This window comes from Chelonia mydas, chromosome 11 (genome assembly GCF_015237465.2).
Source record: "Chelonia mydas isolate rCheMyd1 chromosome 11, rCheMyd1.pri.v2, whole genome shotgun sequence".
Taxonomy (NCBI): Eukaryota; Metazoa; Chordata; order Testudines; family Cheloniidae; genus Chelonia; species Chelonia mydas.
The window spans coordinates 60,454,054-60,474,324 of record NC_051251.2 but is presented as its reverse complement, the minus strand read 5'-3'; the positions used below and the strand labels follow the sequence as shown (position 1 = coordinate 60,474,324).

The 20,271-nt window shown below is 44.2% G+C and overlaps 1 long non-coding RNA gene across 1 annotated transcript; it reads left to right on the top strand.

Moving 5' to 3' along the window:
* The first annotated feature begins 12,501 nt into the window (after window positions 1-12,501).
* LOC122462408 lies at window positions 12,502-19,254 on the top strand. Its single transcript, XR_006284936.1, has 3 exons — window positions 12,502-12,512; window positions 17,184-17,186; window positions 19,122-19,254. It is a non-coding gene; the product is annotated as an uncharacterized LOC122462408 (long non-coding RNA).
* The last annotated feature ends 1,017 nt before the right edge of the window (window positions 19,255-20,271 follow it).

Here is a 20,271-nt window from a genome sequence, read left to right as displayed (position 1 = left end):
CCTGGCCAATTTTCTTTCTCCAAAACTGTCAAAAGAACAAATCCAAGCAATTTATCCTGCGTTTGTCATTGCCACTCCCTTGCCCTAAGTCAATCAGCACCATGTGGCTCCCAGCAGGCAGAAGCAGGTGTCTAAGCCCCTGCGTGCTAAAGCAGAAAAATGAATTTAATATGAGGGAGAGGCAGGCAAAATGGCAGAAGAGTGGAAGGATTTTAATGTTTTTCATCAGTGGGGTTTTATTATTATTATTATTATTACTATTATTTTATTATTTTATTTGGAGATTAGCGATGGTGGCACTGAGCTGGGATGTGGGAAATAAAAGAAACTATACATGAAATTTAGGTCTGGAGCCAGTGCTACATTGTTTCCTACAAAATATTCTCCAGTGCAGTGTCCAATTGGTGGGGCCTTTGCCACTTCCCTGGGGAGGTGATTGCACAGTGTCTAACAGAGCTCCTGGCTAAGGCGTTGATCCTGGCAATCACCTAGGTGACCTCCATCCTGTTTCCATTGGAGAAGCTGGCCGTTCTCAGAAAATCACAACTACAAATGGTCCTAACTGTTGCCCTCCATGAGACAATTCAGCAGAGAGGTCAAAGAGTGAAGGGACAGGGAGACAGAACTACTCTGTCCGCTCTAAAGGTGACCCCTCCAAGTTGGGTTTGAGGCTCAGTGGAGGAGTAGTGCAGGGTAACCCACTCTAACAGATCTCCCTGCTTATGCATTTATCCTGATTAGTACCTAGGGCCAGATCCCCAGTTGGTGTAAAGCAGTGTATCTCCATTACAGTCAATGGAATGACACCAATTTACACCAGTAGAGACTCTGCCCGTTTTTGTCTTTTTCTCACTTCCAGTTGTAACCCCTTAGACCACTTTGAACCTTTTCTTGGGTCTTTACTTACTCTGCTACTTTCATCCCTACGTCCTTAAAAAAACATCCCCCACATGGTTAAACATTCCTTGCCCCTAATCACTGTTTAGCCAAATTTTTCATCCTGAGGTCTTTTAATCTCTCCTCATAAATCAATCTCTCCAGCTCATTAATCAGTTTTGTTGCTGTTCTTTGAATTCCCTCCAATTTGTTGACATCTGTCTGGCGGTAAAGTGCCCAGAACAGAACGTCGTATAATGGTTGCTTCTCTCAGTGGTATCACATAGAGAAGGACTGCGCTAGAGTAAATTTGTGTATGGAAAACATGATTGTTATCAAGCACAAGAGACAGGAAGAGAGATGAAGAATTTCCATTGGAGTGTCTTGTGGTGAACTGAGATGAAGCCTTAATTGTGTTAATAGATTATTTATGATAGAAAACTAGTTGGAATGTATGATACACAAGTAAAACCACAAGAACAGTTTTTAAATAAGATATCGAGGGGTGGCTAATATGAGAATGGTACACTCAGAAGAAGGAAGCTATATTTTTAAAAAGTAAATGGATAATTAGGGCCTGATCCTGGTTTTACATATTAGAAATGTTGTGTTATGTATATGCAGTGGACGTCCATGCATGAGGTTCGAAACATCCCTTCTAGAGCTCTGAGGTGGAGCAACTAAAGAGCCCATCCTTGAACAATCCAGCCCAGTTTTATAATGAACTCAAGTGCATGCTTGGACAGGACAATCAGTGCTCTGTGCAGATGAAACCAACCAAGTGCACAGTCTGTGTACACCACTGACCAGTCTTCATAGCCTTGATTTTAAGGAGCTGTCCCCAAATTGGGGAAGTAACTCAGTAATACTGCGTCAGACAGCAAACAAAACCAGTTTTAAACCATGTTTCTGTGTGCCTTTCAATATCACCTGTCACATTAGTAACTAGGCACTGACCATAAGTCCTTGCTGCTGTTCCTGCACTATTCTATAGCGAGAGGCCTAAGTGCCTTCATCTGCATAAACATATATCAGCAGGGACAGAGATTACTGGGTAGGTATATGGCCTGAATCTTGGCCTCATTCTGCCTGTTTCACTCCATTCTGGTGGTGCAAAGCAGCCAGAACCCTGGCAGATCTGACCCCTGGGAGATTCCCCCAGGCAGAGGAATGGAAGGTCTATAGTTGCTTTATACCACTGTCAACGCTTGTGGCTCCCTCCCAGCATAGAAGACATTCCTAGGGAAAAGGAGTGTGGCTAGAATACCACTGGGCTCCAGCCTTCCTGAGCTGCCCAAACAGCTGCTTGGGGTCATGAGTATTTGGGCAGAACTTAAAGCAGTCCTGCAGCCACTCAGCTGGTTCCAGGATGAGGGAGTCACAAAGCTGGTTTGGAGCCAAATTGGTCGCCACCACCACCACCACCCTCTCCTTCTCCCCAGCCATCACAGCTGTGCTGCCAGACACATCTGAGGATCTAGTCCATAGACATTTACAGTGACAACTTTTCAAAGGTTTTATCTTTATTCTATCTGTGTCACATTGTCAGTTAAGGCTGGCTTGTTTGATGATGTGATTCAGTAAGCAGGCAGTCAGTTATGCTGGAGGTTAATTGGGTAGCCAGACTAGAGGTTCTGGCCAGTTTTCATGAAAGAGACTCCAGAACCTCAGCAGTGGAGTTGACAAAAGCCATTGTCAAAAGAGACAGTATGTTCTTTTTCACCCTTCCTTTCGATGATGTAAGCGCTGGTGCTTTAGTAATGTTAGTAGTTGAACAGGGAACTCTCCTTCTGTAGTTACCATTTTGAGTGACAGATATTAATTAGTTTTACTTCGACAGCAGTTCTTCAGTAATAGTTCTTCAATAGCCATTCCTCTTTGACTGATTTATAACAGCTCTTTACCCTCAATTAATAGATAAAATAAACTTAAAATTAAATCTTATTACTCATAATTGAGAGTTGAAAAAATGGTATGGACTTTACACTTTTTAATTTTAATCATGAGTGCATTTAATACTCATGAAAGTGAATGGTTTATTGCTCTGGCTTGAACGAGACAAAATGTAGGCACTGCACAAGCTTTGTCTTGTAATTAGGCCAATACACCTCAATCTGGAACCCTGCTGGCCTCATTGTGAGATGGGACAGCCTGTTTGTATGTGTGTTTTAGAAGCTCCACAAATGGGGGGACAAGACCGGTATCACCAAATTCTTCTTTTATATCCTAAAGCAGGCTTTCAGCCTTTATCTGCAGGAGGTCGCAGTTAATGTAAAAACCCATTGTTCAACTAGAACCTATTCCTTTTACAGCTAAAACCAAAATGTAGTTAAAATCATGCACTTGTGTGTCAAATGAACCATTGTTAAGTCAGTCTTATTTTTACTTTATTGTTTCTAATAACATTTTTATGGCTATTTACATTTTCAGATATTTTATGCCTCTTTCTACATCAATATTCTACCAAACATATGTCAGTTCATCACATTATTTATTTTGCCTGCATTTAATACCGGGTTCCCTCAGACGTGTTAATAACTTCCAGCTTGCCGTGCACGAAATTAAAGGCCAGAGTATTGAAGAGCTTGCCATAGATGTTAATAATCCTTTATTTGTGCTGTTTTTGTTACTTCCATCTGTTACCACCGGAAGGATGACTTTGTAATAAACCCTGATTATACCTTCACCACAAAAGAAGGGAGAGGAAATGAGATGTCAGCCCGAAGTCTACTCGTGACACAATTATATTCAGCGATTATTCTCAGCAATTTAGAAATCTCTGAATAAACAAGAATCTCTTAAGATATTTTTTTCACGTTTGTACCAATCTATTGCTATTTCTGAAGAGCGAGGGATAGCTGTAAATGGTTATATTCCCTCCAGCACAGCTGTCCGTTAGGCCCCATCTACATTTAAATACAATAGTCTGTTGTGCCTGCCTAAGCCTTCATGTAATTTGGACCTGATCTTGCCCCCCACCCCCCGTTGCAGCGTGTTGCAATGTTGTAATCTCTCTGTGTGCTTTCATTTGAAAAATATTATTTAAATGGCATGTGGGGTCATCAGAGGTGCACATTTACCTGTATTGTCCCAGTTTTGCAGGCCAACCATCCCAGTGGCTATGTTGAAACAAAATATTTATCCCACTTTCAGTACAATCAGCCTGCTGGACATCTGGGCCTCAGATGCCAGCCCACAGGATCCATACTCTCCTCGACTACTCTCCATACCTTCATGTAGTCTCTTCATCGCCAGCAGTCACCCAGCTCCCTTCTTCCTGTTTTACAGTCCTCAAGACTTGGCTGTATCTAGGGAGGCCCAGAGCTGCAAAAACCACCTGCTGATGGCATCTAAGTCGTGGCTGTAGAGGCACCAGCTACTGTCATGCCTATACGACTGAAGATCCCAGAGCTTGCATGATGGAGGGAGGCAGGGATTTCTGAGGGATTGCGCTGAGTTAGCTGGCATGTTGTACAGCAGCTGCCGGGCTTTGAGGACCTCTGCCGTGTGGGAGGTGTGCGTGACAGGGTGGGGAGGGTGTTGCATGGAAACACGGCTTTTGGGGAAGATCTCTCACTGTTTCAGCTGCAACAGTGTAAGTTAGACAGGGCCTGGGCATTCTTACCACTTTGTTGTCTGGATCGGTTCTGGGCAGTGTTAGACAGCCCAGTGGTAAACATTTCTGTGCTCTGTCTACAATATGATTGCAGTGGTGGGAGATCTCCCCAAAATATGAGCATACACATAGCCTTGGGGGCCAGGCTGCACGTGGGAAATGAGTTGCACTTTCCATGTCGCCTTTGCTGTCTTTCACACCTTTTCAGGAACCGTAGAATTTCACTTGAACCATATTTGCAATAACGCCCCTTTCCTCCCCTGGTGCTGGCTACTCCCATTGCTGCTCTCAGTGCAGGAGGGAAAGCAGACTCTCTGCAGAGCCACTGCATTTTCTCCCCTGCCATGTAGGAGGGTGAGAAGGGGCAGGGAATGGGTGATGCTGTGGCTCCACCCCTCTGGCATGGTGGGCAGCATCGCTGTGCTGGGTGAAGTACACTGCCCCAGGGATAGACCCAGTGCAATTTACTCCCTCTCCAGAGCAGCGGGAGAACCAGGAGGCAAATTGTGACAATAAAAGTCACAAGCTCCCTACTGAGCTGCTTTCAGGGCAGGGCAACAACCTGCTGCCCCTTACTCAGAGCCCATAGCGAGTAAGCAGCTATCTCAATTATGGGGCTCTAGTCCCATGAAATGATTTCGGTGACTATAGCCTTTTCAGGGACTCTCTGCTACCTTCCACCCCTTTTCGCCTCTGGGCTGGCTCTCAGCTCCTGCTGTGGCAGCTCAGCCCCTGATCCCAGGGCTCATAATTCAGGGGTATGAAGTGATGCCTGTGAACTCTGAGATTCCAGTGCATCTAAATACAAGGGTGTGTCATATTAATTGGAAGTGCATCTCAGACCAATGCCACTTACAGGGGCTCCAGCTTTTTTATTTGTTTTTAAAAAGCTCCAAAATATCTTCTTAAAATACACCAGAACACAAAGCAAAAATTGCCGGCGCCATCTTCCAAAGATATTCTTTAAAAAATCATTTCCCATTAACTCTGAGAATGAACCCAGTGCATGGTTTATAGCTGGAGTCAGAATTTACCCAACAGGGTAATTAAAAGACTACAAGCAATTCCCACAACTCAAAGAACTGAAACCTGCCCTAATGCCAAATTGACTGCTAAACGAAACCACGAGTGGGTTGGGGAAATTTGTTTGGCTGTGGTGAGAGCCATGTCTCAAAAAACTGACGTGGGCAGGAAGTGAAGATGGATTGAAGATTGGCTCTGAAAGGAGAACAGTCACCTCCTTTCTAAATGGGACTATTAATGCATTCCAGCTTCATGGGAAGGAGGCAGAGAATATAACGTATTTAGTCTTTTAGTTAAAAGCTTAGTACCACCCTGTTTTGATTTCTTCTACAAGATAAAGTATGTAGTACGTCCAGCTCTTGTTCAACGACTGCCTCGAGACTTCACTATGTGGAATTTTACTCTGCTCTGAAATGCACGAGTCCCCTTTCCTCACATTCTATTGTTTTTAGAAAATCTTTATCTACTGGAGCAAGAGTTGTTTTCTCTGATCAAAATATAACTCTGTTAGGTTTCTCAATAGTGCATTTGCCATTAGGTAGGAGCATATCTAGGGGGTCGGTGGTGGCTGCCTTTAAAGATCACAGCCAGTCTCCCAGGTAATAGGGCCAGTAGAAAATCTGCATTCCCCGGATCAGCTCTTGAGAGTCAGAGATAAGGCAGGAGTTAAAAGGGAGGAAGCACATTCAGAGAGCTGGCAGCCCTGTCACAGGAAGGACATCCCTGCCATGCTCAGAGGTAATGAAGGGTCCTGCTAGGAACCCCACACGGGTAAGATCAGGGCCTACATGTTGCAGACAGTCCTTCCTACTCACTAAGTGGTCAAACAACGCAGTTCTCCCTGAGGTAAAGAGAAACTGGTCAAGCACTTTTCTTTTAAAAACCTCTTCAGCTGTCCTCCTCTATCCTACCGGGATGGGACAAGCCCACATCCCCCTGGCAGCAAGCCTAACGAACATCCTGCACTCAGGCAGTGACAATTAGGCACACTTGCAGAGCATGCGTTTCAAGGAGAGGGTAGTTTAAAGAGGTGAAGCCAGCCACAGAGCAGGGGGGAAGTTTGCCTTAGGGGAGAGGCTGATGGAGGGCCTAGACCAAGGCAGTCATCAGCCATCCCTTCCCCCTGCTTTGCTTAGGACACAGGCACTGCAGCCCTGAGAGGGGCTCTGGATGGCTGCTTTCTGTGGGTGCCCTGTAGCTGGACCTGAGGAGCAGCACCAATGACTGGAGGTAATTAGACCCAGAAAAGACCCTGGGAGTGAGCTCAGCTCCTGCAGGGAACAGTGAGCTTGCCTAGGAGTGGGGATTTGGAGGTTACCCAGAGGCGAGAGCTGTAAAGGGCTAATCCCAGGCTCATAGCTGGCTGACTACACCTACTTCCTCTACCCTGATGAGCCACTGTAGGTGATGGCAGGCCCTTGCCAAGCCCTTAACACCACAGGGTAGATAATATACAATTCTAAACCTCCCCTTCTCTTGTGGTTCCACAAAGTCATCCAGGGCAGCTTCATCTCTGCTGATGAGCCAGTATTCTAGCAGCAAGTTTATTACCAAGCCTGCCGTCTTGTCATTTAACATTACTCCATATCAATCTTGATTATCTTCCTCATTCCTTTGGTTCTCACCTATATCATTCCTCATTATGCCTCTTCAATCTTATATTGAGTTATCATGTCTCAGCAGCTCCTATAATTTCTTAGCATTCCTTATTTTTTGTTAACTTTAACCCATATTAATGTTCCCATTTATCCATTGCTTCAGCTTCAAATGTATGTTGCCTTATTCTGTGAGGTCCTCAGTCAAAGGGAGTTGAGGGCACCGAATACCAGCATCACACCCAGGCTGCTCATGCTCTCTACACGTGTTAAACTAGTTGCTTTACCTCCCCTATTCCAGTTGTGGGTTCATATGTCAACAGCTGGGCATTGCCCCTGAGAATTTCAAGGGGGGTGACTGAGCACAGAGGAGGTTGGGAGCAGGATTCAGCTATTTTATTAGACAAGAGGGCAACAATAATGCCTGGGAGAGGCATGGAATGTTTCTTGACATGGTATTTGGAGTGTAACAGGGTGGACTTTGGGGCTTTTGATCTGTGATCTCTCACTAATATTATCCCATTTTCATAACAAGACAAACAAAAAAGGGGAAACTCCTACTAGGATTAGGTGGGAGATTTTATGCTGTATCCTGGTAGGATTTTAGCTCTATCCTCAAAAGTAATGTATAATGTGCTTAGATAGGTAAAACTTGCATTCAAGGGATTAAGTGTTTTGTCCACCCTGAACACCAGGTATCTTGATAAATAAGGAGTAAACATTTTAACAGTGAGAGTAATTCACCATTGGAACAAGTTGCCACGGGTTGTGGGGGATTCTCCATCACTGACAATTTTTAAATCAAGATTGGCTGGTTTTTTTCTAAAAGATCTGCTCTAGGAATTATTTTGAGGAAGTTCTCTGGCCTGTGTTCTACAGGGCGTCAGACTCACTAGATGATCATAAATGGTCCCTTCTGGCCTTGGAATCTGCGAATCGATGCTTTTAACTCTAGATTGGGAAACAGGCTTTTACGTTTTGAACATCTTTAAGTTTTAAGAGTTATGGCTTAGCAAGCCATTAAGAAAATAATAGTAGTAAAACGATGAATCAATTGTGAAAGAACTTATAAAATGCAGTTTTAGTTAATAGATGCTTTCTAGTAGTAAAGTGTGATTATTGGGATAATCTCGTCAATCTAGTTCTAACGCAGCTGGAGCGATGATCAGAACTCCAGGATTCCTGGCAGTGAGTTTGTGTTCAGTCCACTAGACCATCTTCCTTCTGCACCATTTACTCTGTTAACATATGTAACATGTAAGTGGTTTAGTGTTGCAGTACTAGTCTTCTCCCCTTCCCCATGCCCCTGACATCTCTATTTTTAAATAATTTCCAGTGTCCTCACATAACTACCAAGGAAATGCCAGATAACTGGGGCTTGGCTGGCTGGTTCTTGCTCAGTCTAACTGATTGCCCTGTGTGGGATCAGGAAGGAATTTCCCCCAGGAGTGATTGGTAGTGACCTAGGGTTTTTAGTACCTTCCTCTTCAGAATGGGTGCAGGTTGCTTGCCAGGATCATCTGGGTACAGCTCGCTTAATGCTACTGCAGGGGTCCCAGGCTGTGGTGCATCTCAGTGCCTCCTATTCTCTGCCTGTGGCACATAACAGTCTAGTCTCCTGAGGGCTGTATTACCTTTGGTCTAATTTCAGTTGGGGATTGGTGGGCAGGTGTTGGCAGGGAGGGGGGGGAGCTGTGATTTACACAGGGGGATCAGATGAGACAATCAGGTGGTCCTTTCTGGCCTTAAATTCTAGGGCTATGAGTAATTGTCCAGAATGTAAAAACGTCATTGTGACATAAACAAGTATAATTGATTTAAATCTTTAAACCTCACGTTAAAGTACCCAGGCATTATGTGCAGCTGGGTAGATGTGGATAGTCCAAGTGGCTTTCTCCTAATACACATTGCTGTACATTTCTGGAAATTATTGATAATTAAAAGGAAGCTGCTAGCTCATGTTCTCTGTCTTCGGTCTAGTTAACGGCACAAGAGCTCAGTGCCCACATTTGGGGCCGGGTTTTCCTAAAAGCGCAGTACGTTGGGAGTTCTTTGACATTCTGGCCATAAATCACAGTGGGAGCTGCTGGGTGCCGCACATTTCTAAAAATCTAATCACTTATTTGGGTGCCTAAAGAGCTCCATTTTTAGAGCCGTTTTTAGAAAATGGGGCCCCAGTTGTGGTTGCTGGCCACTTGATAATCTGGCCCTAGCAGCCCCAAGCAAGGTAGGTTTCTGACACATCCCTTGGGAGACTGGTGTAGATCCTGGGCTGTGTTGTGGCCACTTTGTGCTGCACCAAAGCTGCCTTAAAAATGGTGTATCAGCCCCTAGAGGGATCTTCCAGTGGCACAGAGCCAGCACAGTCGCTCTTGTGGAAGCACATCCGATGCCAGCTGGGAGTTATAGGGGCAGGGAAAGCACATCACTGGGGCGTCATTATACCCCACTGATCCCCAGTTGCTGTAATAGTCCCTTTAAAGCAACCTGCCAGCTGACAATGGCCATATCTTAGCGTGCAGGACTGGCCCAGTTGGCCCAGGTGTAAGGAATCACATCAGTGCTTTAAAGGGGTACGTTACTTGGCTGGAATCACAAACTGAATACCTCTCCTCACTCAGAAAGCCTTTCCTGGTATTCAGCCTCAATTGTTGCCTTTCTCGGTATTCTCTCTATATTCCTAGCTATAGCTCCTTATACCACAGTAAGGGCTTGTCTACTGGGCGAAATAGCCACTCCAGACTAGCTCTCCATGTGGACACTCTTAGGCTGCACTAAAAAGGCCTCTGTCTGGTTTAGCTTAGTGCACTTCCAAAGTGGAAGCTCTTTTGCAGTAGCATTCCCATAGGCAAGCTCTTAGTGACTCCTTTTCCTTCCTTGGTATTAACAGTAAGTGAATATGCAGAGGATGTTACCGTGTCCCACCCTTCGATATCACTTAGCCAGACTATACACATTGAGCTATCTTTGTCATCTTTCCTCATAAATTAATTTCCCCAGCCTCCTGGCTATTTTTGCTGCTTGTCACTCACCTCTATCCAATTTGTCAGTAAGAATTGGCCATAAGCTCTCTTCTGTGTTTTAATTTTGTAAAGATATTCTGTGTCCAGGATTTCTCAACTCTCTCTGTGGTTTGGCTCAGGATCCAGGATTTTTTCCAGCTCGCAATGTGCTCTGTTTGTGTGATCTGTCTCACTTGGTTTTTCAGTGTTCTGTGCCTTTAAGTAAACTACAAACGCTTATCAGAGCCCGTGTTTGTTTGTCACTGGAAGCGGTCCTGTGTCCTTTAGACCCAGGATCTAAACACTCTAAAACTTCGGGGAAGTTTAACTCTAGCTCTGAAATTTGCTGCTTTGGTTCATGTCTCATTTACTAGGTTTTCCCGTGAGGCCATTTTTAATATGAAATAAATGTTGCAAATGATGCAACATTGCTGCCCTCTTCTGGGGGAAAAAAAAAGAAATTGGATGAGGGGGGGAAAAAGTGAAGTGCATAAAGCCAGATTAGGAAGAAATATATTCTGGGATAGCGTGTGGGGAGAGAAATGATTTTGGCTAAGCAAAAATGAAGTTTGAGGACTTACTTCTGACTTGCACATGAAAGGTGCTGACTAAATGAGAGTCAAAGTGAATGTATAGACTGGGATGGTACCTGCCTGCCTAGTTCATTAGCTAACGCATTTAGGGTGACCAGACAGGAAGTGCGAAAAATCGGGACAGGGGTGGGAGGTCATAGGCCCCTATATAACACACAGTCCCAAATTATCAGGATGGTCCCTATAAAATGGTGATATCTGGTCATTGTAAACACATTTCATCTTTGACCTGGATACTGTAGATCTAACATACAGTTTTTCTTAGCCATAATTTTCATTCATGGCTTCTAAGGTTAGGTCCCTTTACCCCGGCTTTTTGATGTCCAGTGGAGGTCTTTAAACCAACTTCCATAAAAAATGACTCCAGGGATGTTTCTTGCTAGATTCAGGGACTTTTTCAGAGTTCAGTTTTTTTAGTCTGCAGTTTCTCTGTGTTCAGATTTTTTTTTATTCAGAAAATGTGCATTTCATCTCCAGCTATGTGAGACTTCGCTAAATTCACTCAGTCTGCACGGTTGAACAGTGCTGCTTTTTTAGTTATATGAGGAAATGCCTGTGGGTTCTGAAATGCTGAAACCCTTCTATTGCAAAGGATGTCTCTGAGCTTAGTGTATGGAGAGAGACAGCCGTGTCTTTGTAAAGGAGTAGGACATTTGATGCCGTCTCCTTTTAAAAACTGAAGAGGACTGTAAGTGGGAGGAGTTTCTACCCTAGGGTACATACTCTGGACACAGTCCGCACTTACCACCTCAATGTCATTTTACAGCCGATAAACCTGACCCTAAAGCTTTCTCCTAAGCTTGGCTGTTCCTAGAGGTTTCCTTGTGGTGCCTGTCCATCCCACCCCCAATTTCCCTCTGCTTCTGAGAGGGCCATTTGGACCCTTACAAATATCCTGGATTGGCACTAACAAACAGCCATTTGATTTGACTTATGTGATGATGCTGTACCTCTGTGCAGGGGTCAAGCTCTTGACATCAGATTAACTGAACAGAAGAGCCTACCTTTCCGTGCAGAGCCCTGAAACCTGCATCCCTGTAGCAGGGACTAAAAGATTCTGTCCTGTCTCTCTTTCAGTTAAAGGTCTCCTTCACATTGGGTGGGGGGGGGGGGGGGGGAGCTGGTTTTCTTTCCAAGTCTGCAGGTAAATGCACATATTGTGGTGAGCAAAAGGGAGCTTTTTAATGTACTCAAATATAGGGCTGGCCAAAAAATAAGAACTGTTTCATGAACAATTTCAAGGTCTTGAAACTTTTTTGTTCTCCATCAGAACGAAAACAAGACCTTTCAACATCTTTGTGAAAAGATATGGGTGAGAGACCAACCCCAGAATACCCAACGGTCTGGTGGATAGGGCACTCACTTGGATTGTGGGCAACCCAGGTTCAAATGCTTGCTCTGAATTGGGCAAGAAAGAAACTTGTTCCCAGTTCTCCCATATCGCAGCTGAGCACCCTAACCAATTAGGCAGTGGGCTGCTCCGAGGTGGGTCTTTGGCCTCCTCTCTCTTCCCCCTCCCCTACAGAAATTCCATCCTGAATCTGAAAAACAGTTTCAGCTCATCAACATTTTTTTATTTTTTTTTTATTTTTTTTTTTTAAAGTTTAAATCAATTCCTGACCAGCTCTATTCAAATAGTCAAATATGTCTGCTAAGCTGAAGGGCAGAGGGAGAAGGGGGAAACCAAACTTATGCTGAAGTCCAATCTTCAAACTAGGCATTGTTTCGGTTTTTCCCCTTTCTACTTCCACTGGAACTGACTCTCAAGGAAGGAAGGAGGAACAAAAACTGACAACTTCCTATCTCTGTCCTTCCTCCCAGGAAGCATCTAGGCTACCTGGCTCTAAGGTTGGTCCCTTCTTGTAACCCAATTTGTTTAAACCATCTGTGTTCTGTTACCAATGTCATACACTCCTTCCTTGAAGCATTTCAACACAAATGTTGAAGTCTTGGAGTCCTTATCTACAGGGGTTTCATACTTGAGTGATGTGTATCAAATTTGCCTTATCACAATCCGATGCTAGGGATTTGACACATGTAACTTCCACTAGAGTTGATAAGCATTATGTATACAAATCCACTGCACAACAAGAGGATAATAGACTTCCTATTCCTTGACCAGAATAGCATCTCTCCAGGGAAATGCCCTGGGCACTTTACAATGAAACATACGAAAAATTGACACTTCCAGCTAATAATGTGTCAAAATTGTAAGCCTGGTTTCAAAGTGGCTAATTCCACAGTCCATAACCCCAGAGCTTCATAGATCTAGCTAGACAAACCAACAGCCATCTGACAAGCCAACAGCTGAATCCCCTGAGACAGAGGCAGTGACGGTAGAACAAGCCTGAAGCTCAGAAAAGGATCTGTGATCCAGTCTATTAATGGCCCTAAAACTTCCAGCCAAAGTTCTAAAGTCAATCTGTGGCCAAACAGGAAGCCAGTGAAGTGACTGAGGAAGGCCATCTCTGTGCACCCTCTAATCACCAAGATTCTCGCCCCAGGAAAACTTTTACTAACAAAGCAAGAAAACACATCATGAGGCACAACAATCTGTAGTCTCTGTCCATTAAAGACAGTGAAACTATCCAGTGAGCTGATGATTTTACATCTTCCAAAAAGGTATTGGCCAACTCAAACCGCGACAGACAGAATGTTATCGGTCTGGTCCCGGATATGTGGGTTTGGCGATGCATACCTCGCTCGGGACTGAGTTGACAGGATATGTGGTAGTAAGCACGTGTGTATCTGCAAACACAATCAGACCAGGAGCTTTAATGTGTTATCTATATACATGTTCTCCGTTCTTGGTTCAGTGACTTCCTGTGTCATTTTAGACAAGTCACTTGAACGGGCTGGGTCTGATTCTGATATTCACTTACACTGCAGTAAATCAGGAGTAATTCTGTTCTAGTCAATGGATTTGCACTGATGCAAACTTACCTTAAGTGAGATCAAAATCACACCTTCAGTGCCTCAGGCTTGGTCTATGGTAGAAAATTGTCACCTTAACTACATAGCTCAGGGATGTGAAAAAGCCAGGCCCCTGAGCAGCCTAGTTAAGCCGACCTAATCTCGAGTGTAAACCGTACTAGGTTGATGGAAGAGATGGATGTGTATTACTTATGCCATCGGCATAGGTAGTGTCTACTCTGAAGTTTGAGTAGCAGCCATGTTAGTCTGTATTCGCAAAAAGAAAAGGAGGACTTGTGGCACCTTAGAGACTAACAAATTCTATACTTGTACCACTGTAGCGTTTTAAAGTGTAGACATACCCTCTGTTCCCCATCTGTAAAATGAGGATATATTTTTCTCCCTCCCTCTTGCCTTGTCTATTTAGTGCTAGGGCAGACATGTTTTACCACACACATATGGTCCCAATCCCAGTTGGAGCCTCTAGGTGCTATGGTAATACAAATAATTAAGTATTCACACAAGTAAAACCCAAGTTCAGGCTGTAATTCCAAAAACTGTATAAAACATTGGAAAGCAATATAAAAGACTTCATATCAGTTATAGCTGAATGAAATTATACATAGTGACCTGGCAGGATGATTTACCCACATAAATAAGGTACACATTTTTAACGGTGTGAGTGATTACCCATTGGAACACACTCTCAAGAGCTGTATTCTCAGTGGCTTCAAATCAAGACAGGATGCCTTTCTGTGTGAGATGTTTTGGTCAAGCATAAGTTACTGGGCTCAGTACATGGGCAACTGAGTGAAATTCTGTGGACTCTCATGCAGGAAGTCAGACTAGATCATCTAGTAGTCCCTTCTGGACTTAAACTGGGAGAGGTTTTATAGATTCATAATCTACCAAGACCCAAATGAGAGAGAGAAGCAAGAATTTTTCAGACAGAAAACCTAACATACTGTAGGATTAATTTCTTTAGGGTAAATAACTTTCTATAATCTCAGCTCAAGATGATTTCCATTGTCATTTCAACAATAAAAGTAAGGAGACAAAATTGTGTGGAAAGTAAGTGAACTTTGGACTACAAGTGATGTCCTGAAATGAAGGATGTTGGAGAGGAATGTTTACCTGACTCCCAAAATGCCTCTGAATATTTTATTAATCTATCCCTTTTTTCTGGAAATTCAGGTTTCCCACATATAACACGAGTTACCTTAAAAAGGGCATCTCCAGTGTCTTTATTACTTAACAACTGTGGCTCAGGAGATTAAATACACATGGCCAAATACTGGAATTGTATCATTTAAAGAGATGTGTTCAACTTTAAAATCACATTGCCTAGTATGAAAGGTGACCACACTTTACTACACACAAGTGTCTCTGTTTTGATTTTGAATGCTTACTTGAATTGCAAAACACTCACACAGAAGGCAAAGGTATACTTTTTGTGCTGGAGTTGCTTCTGCCAATTCTGAGTCAGTGACTCACTTGTTACTCAGAGTGAAGCATTTATTTCCAGTAACTAAGTGTCTGAGTTTATAATGACAGGTTTCAGAGTAGCAGCCATGTTAGTCTGTATTCTCAAAAAGAAAAGGAGTACTTGTGGCACCTTAGAGACTAACAAATTTATTTGAGCATAAGCTTTGAAGTGAGCTGTAGCTCACTTATGCTCAAATAAATTTATTAGTCTCTAAGGTGCCACAAGTACTCCTTTTCTTTTTGAGTTTATAATGAAACACTGAATAAGTGTCATTAATGTTCATTTTGAACAACTTTAATAGTGTCTGTACTCATTTGACTTTTCCCTTCAGTCCAAACACTGTTTGCCACACTGAATATTTGTTCCATTGGTGTGCCATGAGTTTGGTCCTCTGTAAAGACAGAACAAATTCTACTTAGCATAGAAATGTCTTGAGCAAACATTTGTTGTTAAAAAGATTTTGACTGATAAACTGGGACACTTCTAGAGTCTTGAGACAGACACTAAGGGACTGTGTAGGTGAAACAAAAGCATACTGTCACTTTAAATATAAGTCCAGGTTCAGCAAACCTTTCTTTGTAAAGACTGTATTTTCATTGTTTCTTCTGCATACTGTAATCCAATTCTCCCCCCCCCCCCCCCACCTTTTTGTAAAGACCTTTAACAGAAACAAAAATACTTTATCCATGTATAAAGTTTTGGTCAGACTGTTTTAAAGGGTTGTCAAGGTTCCTTCCCCACTCTGAATTCTAGAGTACAGATGTGGGGACCTGCATGAAAGACCCCCTAAGCTTATTCTTACCAGCTTAGGTTAAAAACTTCCTCAAGGTACAAACTTTGCCTTGTCCTTGAACCCTATGCTGCCACCACCAAGCGTGTTAAACAAAGAACAGGGAAAGAGCCCACTTGGAGATGTCTCCCCCCCCACCCACCCCCCCTAAAAATCCCCCCAAGCCCTATACCCCCTTTCCTGGGGAAGGCTTGATAAAAATCCTCACCAATTTGCATAGGTGAACACAGACCCAAACCCTTGGATCTTAAGAACAATGAAAAAGTAATCAGGTTCTTAAAAGAAGAATTTTAATTAAAGAAAAAGTAAAAGAATCACCTCTGTAAAATCAGGATGGTAAATACCTTACAGGGTAATCCAATTCAAAACACAGAGAATCCCTCTAGGCAAAACCTTAAGTTACAAAAAGACACAAAAACAGGAATATACATTCCATTCAGCACAGCTTATTTACCAGCCGTTTAAACAAAAGGAAATCTAACGCATTTCTAGCTAGATTGCTTACTAACAAGTTCTAATACTCCATTCCTGTTCTGTTCCCGGCAAAAACAGCAGACAGACAGACCCTTTGTTTCCCACCCCCAGCTTTGAAAGTACCTTGTCTCTTCATTGGTCATTTTGGTCAGGTGCCAGCGAGGTTATCTTAGCTTCTTAACCCTTTACAGGTGAAAGGGTTTTGCCTCTGGCCAGGAGGGATTTTATAGTTCTGTATACAGAAAGGTGGTTACCCTTCCCTTTATATTTATGACAAGGGTGCTCAGTCAGAAACTGGATATTTCAAAAACTAACCCGTTTCCAAAATTTCAAACTGTTGGCTTCTCTTTAATGTGCACTCACTTCTCCGCTTAAAGCTGCGGAAGTAATGTTTAATGTGAGCCTACACTCTGATTATCAGCAGCCTGGTGTCTCGGTTATTCCCACCCATGTATGGCATTTCTCACTGGTGATAAATTACCAAGTCTCTTACTGAATAATGGGAGCAGATAGAATGGGGAGACATGAACCTTATTCTCAGTAGCATATGCGGTGACTTTTGTTTTTGCTGGTGGGTGCTTGCTCCTCTCCATCCCCTCCCCGCTGTGTGAGTGACAAGTGGGGCCGCAGGTGGTGGGGATGAGACCGAGCAGGGGTGGGGCCTCTGGGGGAAGAGGCCAAGTTGGGGCAGGACCTTAGGGCAGAGTGTGGGCATAGCAGGGAGCAGAGACCACAGTCTGGGCGCTGGGGCCTACTAAAGATTAATCTGGCCCTGGGGGTACTAAGCACCCCCATCAGGTTTTTTTTTTTCCCAGTGGGTGCTTGCGCCCCAGAGCACCCATGGAGTTGGCATGCTCAGTAGCCTTTGGAACTGGTGACAGGATGGGTTGGGGAGAGCTGATGCAGATTGGGGAGGAGTCAGGAATAAGTAGAGGAGACATTGGGTAAGGGGGCTGCTGGGTGGGAGAGCTTGTGGACCTGCTATGTGGCGGGAAGGACCTGAGCATTGTTGGGAGAAGGAGCCTGCAGCAGGTTGACAAGGGTGGGGGGTTTTTGAATAGGAGAGAACTTGAGCATATTGGATGACTTGGGAATCCTATCCCATTTAGCTAGCCATACTGTGCCCATCCAGTTCAGCCTCTGACTTTATTCTGTCCCACTCTTCAGTCTGACCACTTCATTAGCGTCTGACCCTCATTCCATCCCACAATAGCCCTATTCCCCATTAGCTCTGTTCTCGCCATTCACCATTTCTCCCTAACCCTCTCTCAGCTGAGCACTGATGTTTCTGATCACTACCTTCCCCTGGCTGCTAAAGGCTCTGTGCTAGCACATGTCCAGCCAAAGGAGCAGACCGTTAGATAGGAGGCACAGAAGCATCCTGACTGCTTCCACATCCAGCAGCCCCTGGTACTGGACTCTGGAGGAATAGCTTCAAGGAAAAGCTGTTTAGGCTCTGTGTTCTCGTTGGGTCCACGAGACTCCAGTTGGACTGCAGGAATGGGTGCAATCTTGGGAGACTCCAAGTATAACTATCACACCCATTGGAGGACACACAAGTCTGGTGCTTGGTTTCCATGGCTGGTGCGTGGGCAGTGACTCAAGCCCAGAGCTGTTAACAAGTTTAATATGGAGGAGCCATAAATTAATCTGCACTGGCAGAAATTACTCTGCAACTCTGTGCACCTCAGATCTGTAACCAGGCCTACTGATCCCTGCAGTGCAGTAGGCCTGAGTTGTGTAACAGTGAGATGTACAGAAACCTCAAGCCAGAGAGGCTTTAGTTATCTATGACCGCATTGATGGTAGTGTATTTTAGGCCTAGATCCACAAAGGTGCTTAGGTGCCTAACACCTAAACTGAGGTGCCAAAATCCTGGGTTTAGCAACAACTGAGAACTGCAAAACTTCCGCTCAGCTGCTGCCCTAACTTTGTTGGCCCCTACATTCACATCACTTAAGTTTTTGCCTCTAGGCATGTACACTGCTCCCTCACTCTAGGTATCTAGGTACCTACCACCTGTCCATGTGATCTGCAAACTGGGGGAAGAGTAATTTCTAGACCAAGGAAAAGCAGTAGATCTAATCTGGATTTCTGTAAACCATTTGATCTAGTTCCACATGGGAAATTATTAGTTAAATTGGAGAAGATGGGGATTAATATGAGAATTGAAGGTGGGTAGGGAACTGGCTAAAGGGGAGACTACCACAGGTACTGTCTAGTTGGAGGAAGGTTAGTAGTGGAGTTCTCCAGGATCAATCTTGGGACCAATCTTATTTAACATTTTCATTCATGACCGTGGCACACACAAAGTGGGAATGTGCTAATAAAATCTGCAGGTGACACAAAGTTGGGAGATATTACTGATATGAAGGGGGACTGGAATATCATAGAAGACTTGGGCAGCCTTGAAAACTGGAGTAATAGAAAAGGGATGAAATTTAATAGTGCAGAGTGCAAGGTCATGCACTTAGCGACTAACAACAAGAATTTTTTCTATAACCTGGGCTGGGGACTTAGCAGCTAGAAGCAACAGAGGAGGAGAAAGATCTAGGTGTATTGGTCCATGTGAAATGACTGTAGGAAAGGATTCATTAGGTGAGGTATTTTTAGTAGAGATAGGGAAGTATTACCTTTATTCAAGGCACTGGTGAGACTTCATCTGGAATACGGCATGCAATTTTGGTCTCCCAGTTTGAATTCATCTTTGTTAAACATGGAACAGGTGCAGAGAAAGGATGAGAGGAATGGAGAACCTGCCTTACAAAGCAAAGTCTCGCCAAGTTGGCAAGGAAAAGGGCAAATACAAGGAAGAAACCATTGAAAAGATGCAAGAATAGAATGGTCTCCTGTGTGTCACCCATTAAAAGAACTGCTACAATGAAAGGGGGGAGGGCAGAGAAAGACTAAGGTCACTGGGCTTGTTTAGCTTAACAAAACAAAGGCTGAGGGAAGATAAGATTGCTCTCTATAAATATATCACATGATAAACACCAGGAAGGGAGAGGAGTTATTTAAGTTAAAGGTCAATAGTGACACAAGAACAAATGGATATAAACTGGCCATCAACCAGTTTAGGCTTGAAATTAGATGAGTTTCTAACCATCAGAGGACTGGAGTTCTGGAAGAGTTCCAAAGGGGGCAAAAAACCTAACTTGTTTCAAAACTGGGCTTGATAAGTTTATGAAGGGGATGGTATGATGAGATGGCCTACGGTGGCACATGGCCCATCAGCAGCTGCTAGTCGTAAATATCTCTAAAGGCTGGAGATGGGGAGCTAGATGGGGAGGGCTCTGAGTTACCACAGAAAATTCTTTCCCAGGTGTCCGGCTGGTGGGTCTTGCCCCCATACGCAGAACCTAACTGATCATCACGTTTGGGGTTTTGAAGGAATTTTCCCGAGGTTAGATTAGCAGAGTTCCTAGGGATTTTTCACCTTCCTCTGTAGCATCAGTGGCGGATCAGCCACTGGGCCAATAGGGCCTGCACCCGGGAGCCCTGGAAAAATGGGCGCCCCCGCTTCCCGACCCCCTCCACCTGCCCAGTGCTCCTGCTGGGGAGTGGGGTCAGGCAAGGGGGCCTGCCCTGGTCTGCCCACCCGCCATTCCAGCCGGGGCAAGCCCCCAACCCCCACGCCCTGGCAGGAGCACTGGGGGAAGGACTGCAGGTGGAAGGGGGGGGGCTCCCACTTGCTCTGCCCCATGGTCCCACAAAACTGTAATCTTGCTCTGTGCAGCACTGGTCACCTGCTGGTTTGAACTAGACCAAATGGTAGCTTCTCTGTAACCTGAAGTCTTTTTAAATCAAGATCTGAGGACTTCAGTAACTCAGCCCGAGGTTATGAGCCTATTGCAGGAGTGGGTGGTTGAGATTCTGTGGCCTGCGATGTGCAGGAGGTCAGAC